Genomic DNA, 14,604 nt, shown 5'->3' with positions numbered 1-14,604 from the left:
ATTATCAGCATGCAAATAGTGAGATAAACGTGTGAATGCTTATGAGCAGGAGGAGGCAGCAGGTGAGAGGAGGACAACGAAGGTCATTTTCAAGGGAGTGCTGAAAGTGACAATGTTTGGTTCCAATAAATGTTCAAAAGGTTTGGACAAATTTAACTGCCATTTTCATTTTTGGTTGGTTAAACCAATGATAGATTGACCATGAGAGAGGCAGAGAGACAGAAAGAACATTTCCCGCTGTAAGGCAGATAAAAGATAAGAGGCAAAGCAGTATGGTGCCTTGGACTGGCTTTTCTCAGCCCACAGATCACAGGGAGGGCTCAACTGAGAAAGATTTTCTTCTAATTCCCAGACCAGAGAGCCCAGCAACCTGACGAAGTGATCTGGATTTTGAAGGATAGGGATTCACCTGGCTTCATACAAGGACTCCTTAGCAAAAATGAGAATACAGTCAAGGCATCCAGCTCCCGCTGTCACAACAGATTGGCAAGAAACTGACTTTCAACAACAGACTGTCTTGGAAAGATGTCAAGAGGAAAATACCAACCACAAAAAGACAATGCAAAAGTCACTTTTGTTCCCAGGGCTTGCACAGAAATGAATCCAGCAGCAGACGCCTTTACCTTGAGCTCACTGGTTGGTTTTAGTAGGACAGACAAAGAAAAGATTCCCTTCTACCCTTTCCAAAGGATCATGGAGAAAAGGGGCAAACTGGCACACGCGGCAAAGCCACACAAATCACGTACAAACTTGGCGTGAGCGAGACAAATACATTAAGGAACATCATCAGGAACTTTCCAGCATGGTTGCAGGGTGGGAGGGAGAAAGAGGTGCTTTCTGCTGTTGCTAAGACAGTTCCCCAGCCTTGCTCTCCCCCAGCCCAATCCACAGGCTTTCTCCTCTCATTGGCTCCCCAGCTCCATCGAACGACCGTGACAGCTTTTCCTCCTCCTCGCCCTATTGGCTTTTGCCTATGGGCTATTATCAGGGGAGAGCAAATTGGACACGTAATCAATAGTTTGCAAGAAGGAACAGGGCTGTGCGATGCTACATTTGCATTAAACCTCTTGCCGCCTATGTCTCTGCATTCAGATAAGCAGGGATTAGCCGTGCTGGCCATGCTGGCAGAGGTGAGCGGAGATGGCAGAATGATAGCAAAGCAGTGCTGCAGTGAGCTGCCGGCAAAAGGCAGCCACTGCACACTCCAGTCCTGAACTTCAGGCCAGGCTCTACCTGATGAGAAGCTCAGATCCCGACCTTGCAGGCAAAGCAGCATGATTCAAGGACCATCAGCATCCCGCCTGAGCACTGAGCAAACTGCTGTCCCCAGCTTGGGTAGTCATTAGGCTGCAAAAATAAGGAAAAGGTGTATAGCAGGGGAGAAATCTTGCCTGCAGTACCATAAACGATGCCCTCTCCAGTAAGCTTTTAGAAAGTTGCTTGGTCTGAAGGTATCTAGAGGCCCTCTAGGGCAGGCAGAGAGCATGGAAACGCTCCACAAGGCCAGAGAAAGTTTCCCTGGCTTGAACCAGGATGATCGGTGACAGTCAGATACTGCAACAGTGCTGCTTGCTTGCTGCCGGCCTTCAGAAATTCGGGAACAGTGGTTCCTTCCTCTTGCAGCATCCCTGTCAGCTTGGCCCTCCCCAACCCACCAAAACTGTAGGCAGCAAAACACAGCAGCAGCAGGACACCTCCCCGGTCCTACCACAGACCAGGTCAAGGTCTGGAACCAGATGCAGAGAAGAGGCAGATGAGTTGGAACAAGTTTCCAACTACAAGCAAAGTGGGCTTGAACTGACACCATGCATCGGTGAAACACCAGTGCAAAACAACTAGATATTGCCAATGGCTTGAAAACCAACTGTGAAATAAAACTTACTTGTCGGTGATGGGGACCTCGGACAACAGGGCATAAAGCGCATGACCAAGTTGAGTGTGAGGAACTACTGAACTGTCCTCAGGCCTTAAAGCTTTGCAGTTGAACTTGCCCAAGTAAGGCAGCTGATGAAATATCCCCAGGCACATTGAGACGCTGGTGAAATAGCAACCCTTTGGCTATTTTCTTTCACCACACAGGTGAGTCAGCATCCGGACTACGGAAGAAAAACTGGTGTTTCCTTTTCTGTTCAGGACTGCAAGTGACTGGCAGAAAGAGCTCAGTCCAGTTCCTAGCCTGCTCTTAATAGACATGTATACAGACTACACGAGGTCAATGAACCCAGCTGTGGTTGGATGCACATACATTGGATGTATCCTGTCCCCTAAATACTAGATCTTCCTAGCCTGGACAGTCCACTTGCTCTCTGTCCTTCACGTTACGCAAAAGTTCAGTTAGGAAGAGTTATAAATCAAACTGTTTTCTATGGAAATTTCCACAGCTAATCTATTTGTTTATTTCAGGGGTGAGGGCAGTTGGACACAAAACATTGGGTCGGTTAAAAAAAATCCTAGAGTCTGACCTGAATAAATCCCTTTTTACGAAATCCACGGGGAGGTTTCTTCAATATAAGATGAAGCTTCAAGTTAAAAGGAGGAAAGAGAAGAAAAGAGCGCGCATAAAAATCAGGTTCAAATCCCTGCTTGGCCTCACTCAGTAAAGACTGTGAATTAGGTCTACAGTTACTTAAATGGCTTCAAGTATTTTGGGATCTCTCTCCAGTTTGTATGATCTAAGTTTCATCCTGAGGCACAACAGGAAGAATGTTGCAAGCTCTCAAAAATGTTCATGACTTCGGACAAATACATTATACCCAGCTTCAAAACAAATCTGTTCTCTTTTTGATCTTATGTAATAGTCTAGATGTCTGTGTTTTGATTCCTCCCAATTGTGCACTCAAACTGGTACAGAGCTCCATGAAAGAAAATTAATGGACTGGAAGGAAACCTGCACTTTTTTTATATTTCTAAACCATGTGCCTCTTTTACAGATACCTTTACAGAGAAGAAAAGCATGAAATTTAGCAACAACCGAGATGATAAAAACGAACTCCAATAAGAACTCCTATCATGAGTTAAGCCTGCTTCAACTACTCAAGAACATAGAGCTTATGAACGAAGCCTTTTTGATCAATAAAAGCTTTTTAAATAAAATTAAAGTTCTTGCAGACTAATTCAAAAAGCAACCTGCAATGGAATAGATTTGGTCCCCGACAGCCTGGGATCAAACTTGTTTTCTCCTTACTATTAGTGCCTACACAACAATGTTTATCTGGACCCATCGCTGCAGATGGAAAAATAATTAGATTCTTACCATGAACATGTGGGAAATAGCCAACACAAAGGCAGAGCTGGCATTATAACCTATGCTCCTATGACTATCATGGTGGTCGGTTCGCTTTTGAGCGCTCACTGCACCCAGGGAGGAAGGTGCGCTCTCTTACCTGGCAACATGTTCAGTGCTGAGTGACCGCGTCGTACCTGTCCTCACGAGAAAGGCAAAGAGGATGAACGTGCACTTCTTCACCTCCAACACTCCACAGGCACAACCTGGGGTAACAGGAATAAAACATACATAAATATAAGGAATAATATGACGGATGACCGACAGAAAACCCCAAGCCCAGGTGGAGTAAAAATTGTGTCCATAGTGCTATTTCCCCACCCCATTTCTGCTTATCATGATGTATCTGCTTCTGGTCCAGGGCTTGGACCTCAGGGCCTCCAGGCTGCCATTTGCCACTTGTCTGGCATAGCTGATAGGGAAAAAGGAGCCAAGAAACCTGAGAGCTATCTCTGAACCAACAGCCTGTGCTCACAGATTCAATATTGTTTTCATATCTCCAGTTTGAAGGGTTTTCATAACTCCCAGTGTATTTCTTTTCAGATTTGTCTTGTCTTAAAAATTACTGAAATGTCAGTCGTCTTGTCGTTTTTGTTATAGAGACGAAACTATTTTCCATATGCATTTCAGAATTTTTCAAGAGAAAAAATCCAAGGATACAGCCATCCTCACTTAGCACATTGTATAACTGTCCACGAAGGGATTTGATTTCTGTCTATCTGCTTCTGGTTTGTTTCCCAGCTCCATTTCATTAGTACAATTTCTCAAGAAGTTCATATCATTAATAAAGCCAAACCGCAGGAATACTTCTCATAACTGCTCTATTTCTCTGATGCCAAAAGCTAGTAAAAGGTCTCCAAACTTCAATTTTGTCTTTAAATAGTTCTATGCAAGGTAACTCAATGTTATTAGTCCCATTTTGCTATTAAACAGAGGCACAGAGGAGTGCTAAGAATTGTCCCAGGCCATAAAATAAGTAGAAAAAGACAACCAAACCCTGAGTCCTGATGCACAGCCTCTTGCTCTGTCCCAGTGGACAACATTCTTTCCTATGATTACTAAAAATATTGGGGTCTTCTGTGAAACAGGCTGGGATGCTAATTTTTGAGGTGAAATGACCAACTCAGCATGGGAAATCGTATAAGTGAATATAATACTCTCAACATCCTGAACTCTTGTACAATAAACAGCTTAACAACATGTTTCCCACAGAGACACCTGTATTTTAGTAGCAGATAAGAAATGACACATGTATATACATAGCCATATTTTCTTTTTTCTATCTATACACACACATATATATCCATATATGCACAAACATAAAATACATGCGCATATATATATATATATCAAAGTTATTAAAATTAGAAGGAACTTTGATGTTGGACTCAGCATGGTTTGAAAAAATGCTAATTACACCCCGGCACAGCTGTGGGAATGAACTGCCTGCTCTGTGCACAGCACTTTAGGCACATAAAATGCAAAGACCTATTTGGATGAGAGCACGGAGTGCCAAGGCGTTTCCCTCAAGGTGCTGCTTCTCCGCCATCACACCTATCACCTGCCCACGAAAATGAACTTCCCACATCTCCACGGGTCAAAACTTGAGCCCTTTTCCTGAGCATCTGCCACCCCACGATACTCGTTCACTATCACCACAACACCTGGCTACCTAACAATTAAATTTTTTGTAACTGAAGTGCAGACATATCTAAATAAGCCAGGAGGAGATGGCTAGATGCCTTTGGTACTAATACTAGTGCTCTCATGAACGCTGACTCTTAAAGCAAAACAAGTAAAAAAGAATAAGTAAACTAACAAGTTTCTAGACTCATTTGTTTAGAATGACAGATCGACAAACAGTAATTTTTTTTAATTTTTTTTTTTTTTTTAACAAACAGCTTTTTATAACTCATAACCCAAAATAAGCCCTGACCCAGCTGCGGTGCCATGTTAAACAGTAATTACTCTATATAAGGCTGACCAAATGGGAATATTTGTGGGCCAGCGGAATGAAATTATTTTAGGACTTACACAAACTTTCTCTGGGAGTGGTAAGACTAGCTGTGGGTAATGTGGCGTACCTAAGAAACAAGCGGACACAGGAGGGTTTTTTCTCTTCTTCTTCCAAGCCTCCATTAGAACTCACTGGGTGACATTAAATGACTTTCCCAAATTTCTGCTCAAGGGAAAAGTAAAAAAATAAAGAAGTAGAAGTAAGATTTGTTTACCCCTCTATAAAAGAGGCTTCACTATGTCACTGTACATATTTTGAGATTCTCCCTCAACCTGGTTACCTGTCATGCCTGCTAAACCCCACTCAAACATATGGCAGAGCATAAGTAAGCAAAGGTGCAAAGCAAGACCCTTGTAATATTTCATTATAGTGGGGGGAAAAAAGGAAAAAAAAACAATCAAGCCTCATCTCCAGCTCTTACCTACCATTCACGTTGCTTCACCATGACCTACTGTGCAACGTCAGCTACTGAAATGTCCATCATCAGGCATTTTCCTGGCGAGGACTGTCACAGGCACCTCTCTTCCAACCCAGCCCACACACTACACAGATGGTCCCTTGCCACTTCGCTGCCACAAAGCCAAACCCTTCACGGAGACTGGCCTCACAGCAAGTTGGACTTTTTTGCTTGACCTTTGCTTGAAATGATGCTAAACTACATCAAAACACATTGCAGAGTAATTTTTCATCCTGTCTACACTAAGGATGTGCTCGCACTCCTGATCTTTTGCCAATGTTTGGGTCCACTGAATCCGTTCTGCTCAGGATAAAGGAGGAAGAGCTCATAAATCCAAACTCTCTCGTCCTCTCAAAGACTCCGTTCATCCTTTCAAAGTGCCTGATTTTGAAGCAGGTGAGGCAGCGCAGCCTGCAGAGAAAGGAACAAAAGTCCTCTAACCTGGGGCATGTCCTGCCTTGTAGGAGGGTGGGGATCTCTGTGGGGAATCCTAGAAGAAGAGGCTGACAGATCTTTCAGAGTGGCAACGCTCGGTTCAAAAAAACTGCAAAAATTAGTGGCATGCCATACTGGTGCAAGTGGCAGTTTTCCAGTTTCCAAAATATCCCTCCTCCTTATGTCACGGTAAAACGGAGCAAAAATGGAAAGTGGTTAAGCAAGTAGGAACATTGCAATTCAAAATAGAATCAGAAAGGATTAAAGCAAATACCCAGACTGTTCTAACCTGTGTTTACAGCCCCAATACTGTACCAATTCCTGTTATTTTCAGGGGGTTCTTCCTGTGTTGTAACATTCTCTCTGGGATTAAACTTGGCCCATGCAACATATGACTCATCTGACTACAAGTCCCTGGGCATGTGCTGCAGGTTTTGCAGATGCTTGTCACTGACAAGGCATCCTACAGCTTCAGAGCCCAATGCAGCACATTACACGTGGGTTTTTGTTGGAGGGGTAGGAAGCAAATGACAGCATCTGCCTAACGCTAAATTTTCAGCCTTAATTAAGGACTTCAAAAAAAAAGTCAATTTTCTGAGCAGGATGGTGGGTGGAAAATAAAATAAAGCTAGTTTTTAATGATCTCAGTGAAACTCAAGTCCATTTCCTAGTTAATATGCACCCTTGCACCCAGGAATTTAAAAATTCGTTGCTATGGAACTCACGTTATCTGCAGCACCAAGCACCGACAATGGCCAAACTAATCCTGGGCAGGATCCTCTGCCTTCACTGATGTAAAACAGATTCGCTGTTTTCAGGTTTGCTTTTCATTCTACCTGACTTTCTGCATTCCAGAAGATAACTTCTTTTTATGTCTGCCTCTTATTAGTTCTTTGAATTACCTACACGTTACGTGATTATTCAACACGGAGTCCACCCTGCTGTTCTTCATTCTCTTTCAATGACCTGCACAAGTGCCAGTACCATACTGATACTGACTTAGAGACACAGCGATGCCTTTAGAGTTACAGTGTTAAATTCACAGGTGAGATCAATTTTAGCTGCCGCAAATCACAAGCTGTAGCAGGAGGTAATTCAAGAATAAAAATTCACAGAATAGAAAGAGAGGAAGAAAGAGAAAAAAGATAACCATGCAGAAGCAACAGACTTGTGTAATACACTGCAGCCTTATAGTACAAATATTGCACAAATATAGCAATGAGCTATAAAGCTTCTAAGCTCCTAATTACCAGTTCAATTCACAATTGGTAAGACTCTTCTAACAGAAAGGAGCAAAAAGCTAATCATTTCAGTTGACGGATGCTGAACATCTCACCTATAAACAGCTCCTCCTTAGGCTGTTTGCCAGTGGGAAGGAGCAACCATGAACTGGGAGAGCAGCTTCTGTTGTGCAGTTCAAGAAGGGACTTCACCACTATTGGTAGATCCTGAAAGAGAAGGAAATTCACGCTCAATAGTGGAATTAGATGTGCTTTCCGCATTTTACTGAGTCATTGAGTGCTGGAGAGCCCAGCTCTGTTCACATGCTGGAAGTTTGAAACATGCCTCAAAAGAGAGTGAGGCTAGGCCTAGAGAATTCAGGTATTTCAGGACATTGGTAAGTGCACAAGAGTCCAGCTGACCACAGTGGACATGCCTGTCAGTACAAGTTAATCAAAAGCCAGAGCCTCTGAATTAACGCCTGAGGCCAGAGGGGCTGCGCTGCCTTCTCCAGTGTTTGCCTACGGAAATCAGCAGAGTTACATCGGCAGAAGGTAGGGAGTTCAAGGTATTTGTCAGTCTTTCAGCATATACCTTACCTGTAGAGAAGCAGAGCTTCCTAACGCAGAAGCTGTGAGCCCTCAACTCAAAGCTCTGCTGACCATCAGGAGAGGCAGACTCCCACCTTCGGAGCCCTGATCTACTCCTTGATGCTCCACTGCCTAAGGGCAGCTCCACATTCATATTTCTGCTTTTTCTGGCTAAGACCGGACGCATGTGAATATCATCCTTAGTCTCTTCTTGTTTAGATACATATGAACCTGCAACCTTCCTTTAAACGCAATGAAGGTACACGTGACACAGAAATTACAAGATAATTAAAAAGAACCACAGAAAACAAATATACCCACCCTGTGTTCCATTGGGTTGCTTTAAAACACAATGCTGTGGTTTCTTCCTTCTCTCTCAATCTGTCACCAACGCTCAGCTACATGGGAGAGAACAAATTTAAATTAAACTCAAATGTTATGTTTAGTTCATCACTAACACCTTCTTAACGGTACTGAACCTTTTATATAGACACTTTGTGCTATAACCCCAAACTACAGGGCCAATAAAGACGCAACAACTGAGAGCAGTTACAGACTTGGGCTATGTTCTGAATAAAAATATAAGAAAAGAGTAATAAAACAGCAACAAAACAAAAAAAAAGAGTTCTGCAAAAGTTACTGAACCTCACAAGCCCAAAATCTTTGTTACAGTCTTTAAATCTGAGAGATGCATGTGTGTGACAGATGGCAGTTCCTGCAGATCAAGTAATACTCCACCTTGGTACCAATATTGTATTGTACGAATATTCATTAGTTAATTTCTATAATAACTGTGTTAGGTAGGATCATTAACACCGCCCCTAATTTTACTGATAAGTAGGTTGAGACAGAAGGGTGGAGAGGATTGTCTGAAGTGAATAAGTAAGTAACAATGAGAACTCCAAAGCATCCTCCCATCTCTGAGACCATGTAGGGTTTTTTTCAACTTAAAAAAAAAAAGAATCTTTGGCACTGTTTGACCCAGTGCCAACTGAAGTTTGAAGACTTAAACGAACAAACAAACAAAGGACTTCAGCTCACACCCTAGGTTCATAGCTAATGAAGCATTTATGTCACACTAAAAATGTGTCTTAGCTTAAGTATCCATTTTTAACTATCAACTGAAGTGAAAACATTAATTCATGCAAATCAATATTCCCTAAACAATAATTTTCCTTCAGAACATTTCTTCTTTTTTAACATAAACTCTTATCGAACATAACCCATTTAAAATATTATATCTGCAGAGTTCAGCAATTAGCTCTGTAAATTGTTTTCCTTGAGTGTATGGAAGGTTACATTACATCGTGAAATATAAAGTGTATGCCATAGTGAATGAAAACCTCTCTTTGAACGATGATTATCTTTCCAAAAGGCTGGGAAAAGGGCCAGATTACCAAAACGAATTCAAGCCAGCTATTAGAGTTCTACTTGTACATCTAAAGTCCCCTGTTATTTCATGCAAGTATCCACTTTCGGTGCAGCTTTGGGGGTTTTCAAACGTAATTGTTTATACATAATACCCACAGACACGTTTTCCTGAAAACATGGCCAGAAAAATCCAATCTGAGGAATAAACAAGCAAGCAAACAGGAAACGCATGCAAAGAAAAGCACAGAAATAGAGAAGGGACAGTACATAAAACAGCCGAATGAAGGCAGGAGATGGCACTGAGGGCACTTCGATGCTACTGAAAGTGAGGATAAGGATGAAGAGGCTACACGTCGTCTGTCCACTAATCCAGAATAAATGAGATTTGTAGAAAAACAGTAGAGGTTGTAAAAGACTGATGGAAGTCACTTAAGCCATCCTTCTACTGAAAACCTAGCTAACCTCAAAACTGAATCTGGTGTTGCCCACTCGAGCTCTCAAAATCCCCACGAACAGCAATCCCACAGCCTTGCTGGGCACCTGCCCCAGTGCTGCACCACTCTCCCAGGTTTGGTCCCCCCTCCCTTAGATCCAATCAGAATTTCCCTTCTGGCAGCTAGGACAGACTTTTTTCCCGTTGTTTAAAGAAGGCTTCATTCAGCTCTTCCTCTCAATCAGGTGGTTCACAGGAGACGCCCATCACAACATCCTCTTCGTGGGCCTCCCCATGTTGATCCTGACCCACAAGCTCCCAACCCAAACGCCTCATCTTACATGTTCCCTTTTAGACTGAATAGCCTTTAATGATGCCCTAGAGGGCAAAATGAGAAGGAAAGCTTCTCATGGAGAACAGTCACATAGGGCCAGATGCTCAGCAGATCCAAATCGGTGAACTCCACTGCCTTCAATGCAGCTATGCCAATTTACATCAGTTGATGATGTGACCTATATAATGCAAACGGGCTTGAAGCAGCTAAGGAATGCAACCCTGATTTATTCCAAATACATTATATTTAACGCTGTCACTTATCTTTTACATGCCAACATGCAAGCTCAGGAGACAGACGCATTTGGATACTCTCAGCTGGGAATCGTGTTCTTGCAAGGCTCCTAGATGATGCACATACTGTCTCTATTTGTGTTCACCCTTTCAGATGGCATGGTGCCCACGAAACAAGCTGATTAGCACTTGCCCTGGGCTATCAAGGCAAGGCAATGGTATGTTTAGATCAGCAAACTGCATAACAATATAAATGTCATCTATTCTACAAGAAGCTTTGGCAGTATTTGCATCTTGTGCTTCATTTCATGTATGTGCCAAAAAGAAACTCAAAGACTTGCAAAAAGAAGACAGGCATGGGATTCGCCAGCCCTCCCGGCTGCCAAAACATGCTGTATAGCAGTGGGTGCCTCATTATAATCCCCAAGGACCATCTACCGGGTGTCAGATTGTATGTAACGTGAACACTACTGCTACATATATATGTATAGTCTTTTTTGTTCGGCCAGGCTCATAGGCAGAAAACGAACCACAAACAGCGCGTCTGGCACAGTTCAAGACATGATCTGTACCCTTGCCCAGAAAAGATGGCATCCAGCCTAAACAGAAGAGCCCGGGGTGGTCACTAGCTGGTTGTGCAACATCTTTGCTGATGGGGCAAACTGTAGCAATACCTAGCAGATACAATGGATAATGGGCTAAGGACACCGAGTTTGGGACACTAGCTGGAGTGCACGCCAGGCCTCTAATGGCCTGGCACTCATTAGCATTTGATTGTTACTGGAGACCTATATGACATGAAATGATGGTCTCGCTCCAATTCCTGGTGAGCAAATGTCAGCACCATTATCACAGCAAGCATCCATCTTAGTGGTCTTACCAAAGAAGCCAAGGACTGAATGGAAAGAAAGGCTGATCTATGTCTCATTGTCAGCGGAGGGGACTTTCCAGGACAGAGCTGGGGTGAACTTGCACAGTTCAGAAATGGTGCCTGTACAAGTCCTACTAAATTCTTCAGCAGATGGGACAGGATGCAGAAAGTGGTGATATGGTTCAGGAAAGATGTACCAAAAGAGAGAGAATGCTGTCGGCCAAAGGTAGGAAAGACAACTCTGCAGATAAGCAGAAAAACACCATGGCATGACATGCTAAATGGATAGTGGAATAACACACCCAGACCGTCAGAAACAGAAACTGCGTTGTAAGTACATCACTAAACAGGACACTGTAGCAAATTCAAGGAATGTCTGCTAGATTTCAGAGGTCTTTCTCTGCCATTTATGTTTTGTTCACACACTAGGAAACTATAGCAGTGTCAAAGATAACCCCTAAACCTTTCTGCGTCAATTAATCCAACAGCCCCAGGCAGAGCACTTGGCACTTTGGAGTCTTCCAACAGTTTCCTCCTATAGCAAACCCAAGAGCTTTCTGCATAGTTTGTGCAAATTCACAACCAAATACTTCATCCTGACTACTTATTAATGACTATTATTTGCTTTATCAAGGTTTTATGTTCAGAACAAACATACAAACCACTTGAACTGACTGTTGTTCCAGCCACTGTTTATGAGCGAGGCTCCCATCTCTCTGAGATACTGCTTCATTTTCTGTATAACCTCATAGCATTTCTATTTCACGATACAAGTCTTTGGTCCATGCTAGCACCATAGCACAGACAGCAGGACTACAGAGTGACTCTCCTAAGCAGATTATGCAAAGTGTCACTTAGCATTAAATTTCTATTTGAAAATGGAAGTTTTTTATTCTTGGTTATGCTAATGAAAATCAGAAAAGATCCTTCGTGTTTCTAATATTAAAGTGGAGCCCTTAACTTTTTGAGAATCCTTAGTCATGCCCTTCTGCTATTGCATATTCCTCATAGATTCATATTTGCAATACTTTAACAACTTCTTTTATTTCTGAAAATAGAAATCGGTCTGAAATGCTTTTGTTTGGTTAGCAGTATCCAGATGCATTAAACTTCTATTACATAAAAGGATTTGTACTTTATGCTAGAGTTTTCAGGAGAAAGATATTTAAAAGATTATGAAATATGCTTGTGGGGAAAAAAAAAGTATGTTGGAACATATCCATCAATATTTCAGTATAAATTGTTGAAGCACCAGAATTACATGGTGCAATTATCTTTCAGAATGTATAGCTCCTACCACTGATCTTTACGTTTAACAGAAAAAAACGGTGTAATACTTAGTAAATGAATGAATGTTAATTAAGATGTTGGGAAAAATTCTGTCATAATTGAATAAAGAAACTAACGCACCTTGTGCATTTGTTTAAAAAGTCTCTGCTACTCTGACTGTATCAAGCATAAGCAGCCTTTTATGTGATATACTTGCCAACACTAATCTTTATACAAAGTCTGATTCTTTCTGACTATTGACCGAAGATCAGATTGGGACTCACAGCAAGCAGTGCCACAGTGGATATGAAATCTTTAACAAAATCAGCAGTACTTAAGATGAGCTAGAGAACTGGAGTCTGGCCCTCAGAAAGCATTATGTAAAAGAACTTGGATTTCTCTCAAGGGTTTTGGTTTTTTTAAGAAAAAACAATTACAGACAATTCTGTTAATATGTCACAGAGTCAGTCATTTTTTGTTTGGTTTTTTCCCCTTATATTCAGCCTTTGCAGAAATAGTTCCTCATTGCCTATCCATTGATCTACCTATTTTCCAAAGTGTTTGACGAATCAGTCCGGGGTTTGATCACACACCATGTCAATACTAGGTCCATTTATGGCATGTATATTTAAGATGATAAACAGGGCAGGTTTTGCAATGGTAATGTGGGACATAAGAAGAGCCCGAACAAAGAATCCCATTGACATTGCTGTGTTTTGGATCAGGCCCACTGTGAATTTGAAGGCGGAATAAGAAGCAGGATGGCTATTCCCTTCCAGTAAATATGCAAAGTTCTCTTCTCACATACAATGGAAACAGTTTTACACTGATGTAGATCATGGTCCATGGATAATCAGCCCACTATTCACTTCCCCAGCTTTGCGGAAGCGTAATCAGGAAAGCATTATGAGGAAAAACCTGCCCTGCAGGGATAGACTTGCTTTAATAATGTTTATGACTTGTCCATATTGTATTTATGTCTGGAAGTTGATTTCTTGGGTTTTCCCACCCTTCCCCCACTGTCAGCCCCAAAGACAATTTGCAAGCTGGATCCTTTACCGGGATAAATAGGGGAAGAGCCAGTGACTGATGGACAGTACTCTCCTCTCTATATTCTCAAGATCACATCCAGAAACAATGCTTGATTTTATCTAACGCACAGGTCAAAGCTCATCTTTTCCTGAAGTGACTGGTCCAAAAACAAGCCCATCTTTCACAAATTAACAGGCTTGGACCGAAAGTGCAACGCTTCCTCTGGTCAGCTGCTGGCCTCCTGTCACACTTGTCTTGAAAACAGTCCAGATTCATGCCACAAACAGCAATAATAAAAGAAAATGATTGAAGACTTCCCCAGTATCTGCCAGGCTCACAGTTTTTACTGAGCCTTACAAACGTGTCATCAATACTAGTTCTTTTAAAGTCATCCATCTCAGTCACCCAAATCCATCACAGGAAACAAATCCCAGAGAGGAACCGATCTGCAGAGCAATTGCAGAAAGACAGGCTGTGAGAAACCCATGCAGAAATTTGCTCCGTCTAATGTACTCTCAGACACGTTCTGCAGGCAGAAATCTGCTGGGTTTGCTTTTGCTGTGTTATTCCACTCTGATTTCACTGCTCGCTTCTGCAAAATCTGCCTCAATCTTCCCAATTTTCCAATGCTTTCAAAAGTCACCAAACATTGAAGCCTGATTTGTCTGGTGTGGCACGTAAATTTGATGGCATTCAAAGGCATGCACTGAAATGAAATTTCCAGGGAGGAAGACCTATAGGAACTGAGAGGTCATAGGACCTCATGGGCTTTTTGTTACATTTCACTGCTGTCGAAGTGCTTTGAGCACTGCTGTAAGCTATGGAAATTCCCAGGTACCACTAATTTTGTGGGTGCCTGCTTGCTTAGATCCAAAACGGACTTTATCCCGGATGGCTTAAGTCATCAGGCACAAAACCTTCCAGACACATCTCCTATCCATAGGGCTACTGGCCTCACCTGGGCTTGGAAATGATCAACACTCCTAAAAATAGAGCACAGCCCATTTTAACACAAACACCCCAAAATGAGACAAGGCCATCTTCATCATTTTTGGACC

This window comes from Larus michahellis, chromosome 17 (genome assembly GCF_964199755.1).
Source record: "Larus michahellis chromosome 17, bLarMic1.1, whole genome shotgun sequence".
Classification (NCBI taxonomy): domain Eukaryota; kingdom Metazoa; phylum Chordata; class Aves; order Charadriiformes; family Laridae; genus Larus; species Larus michahellis.
This window is presented reverse-complemented; position numbering follows the sequence as displayed.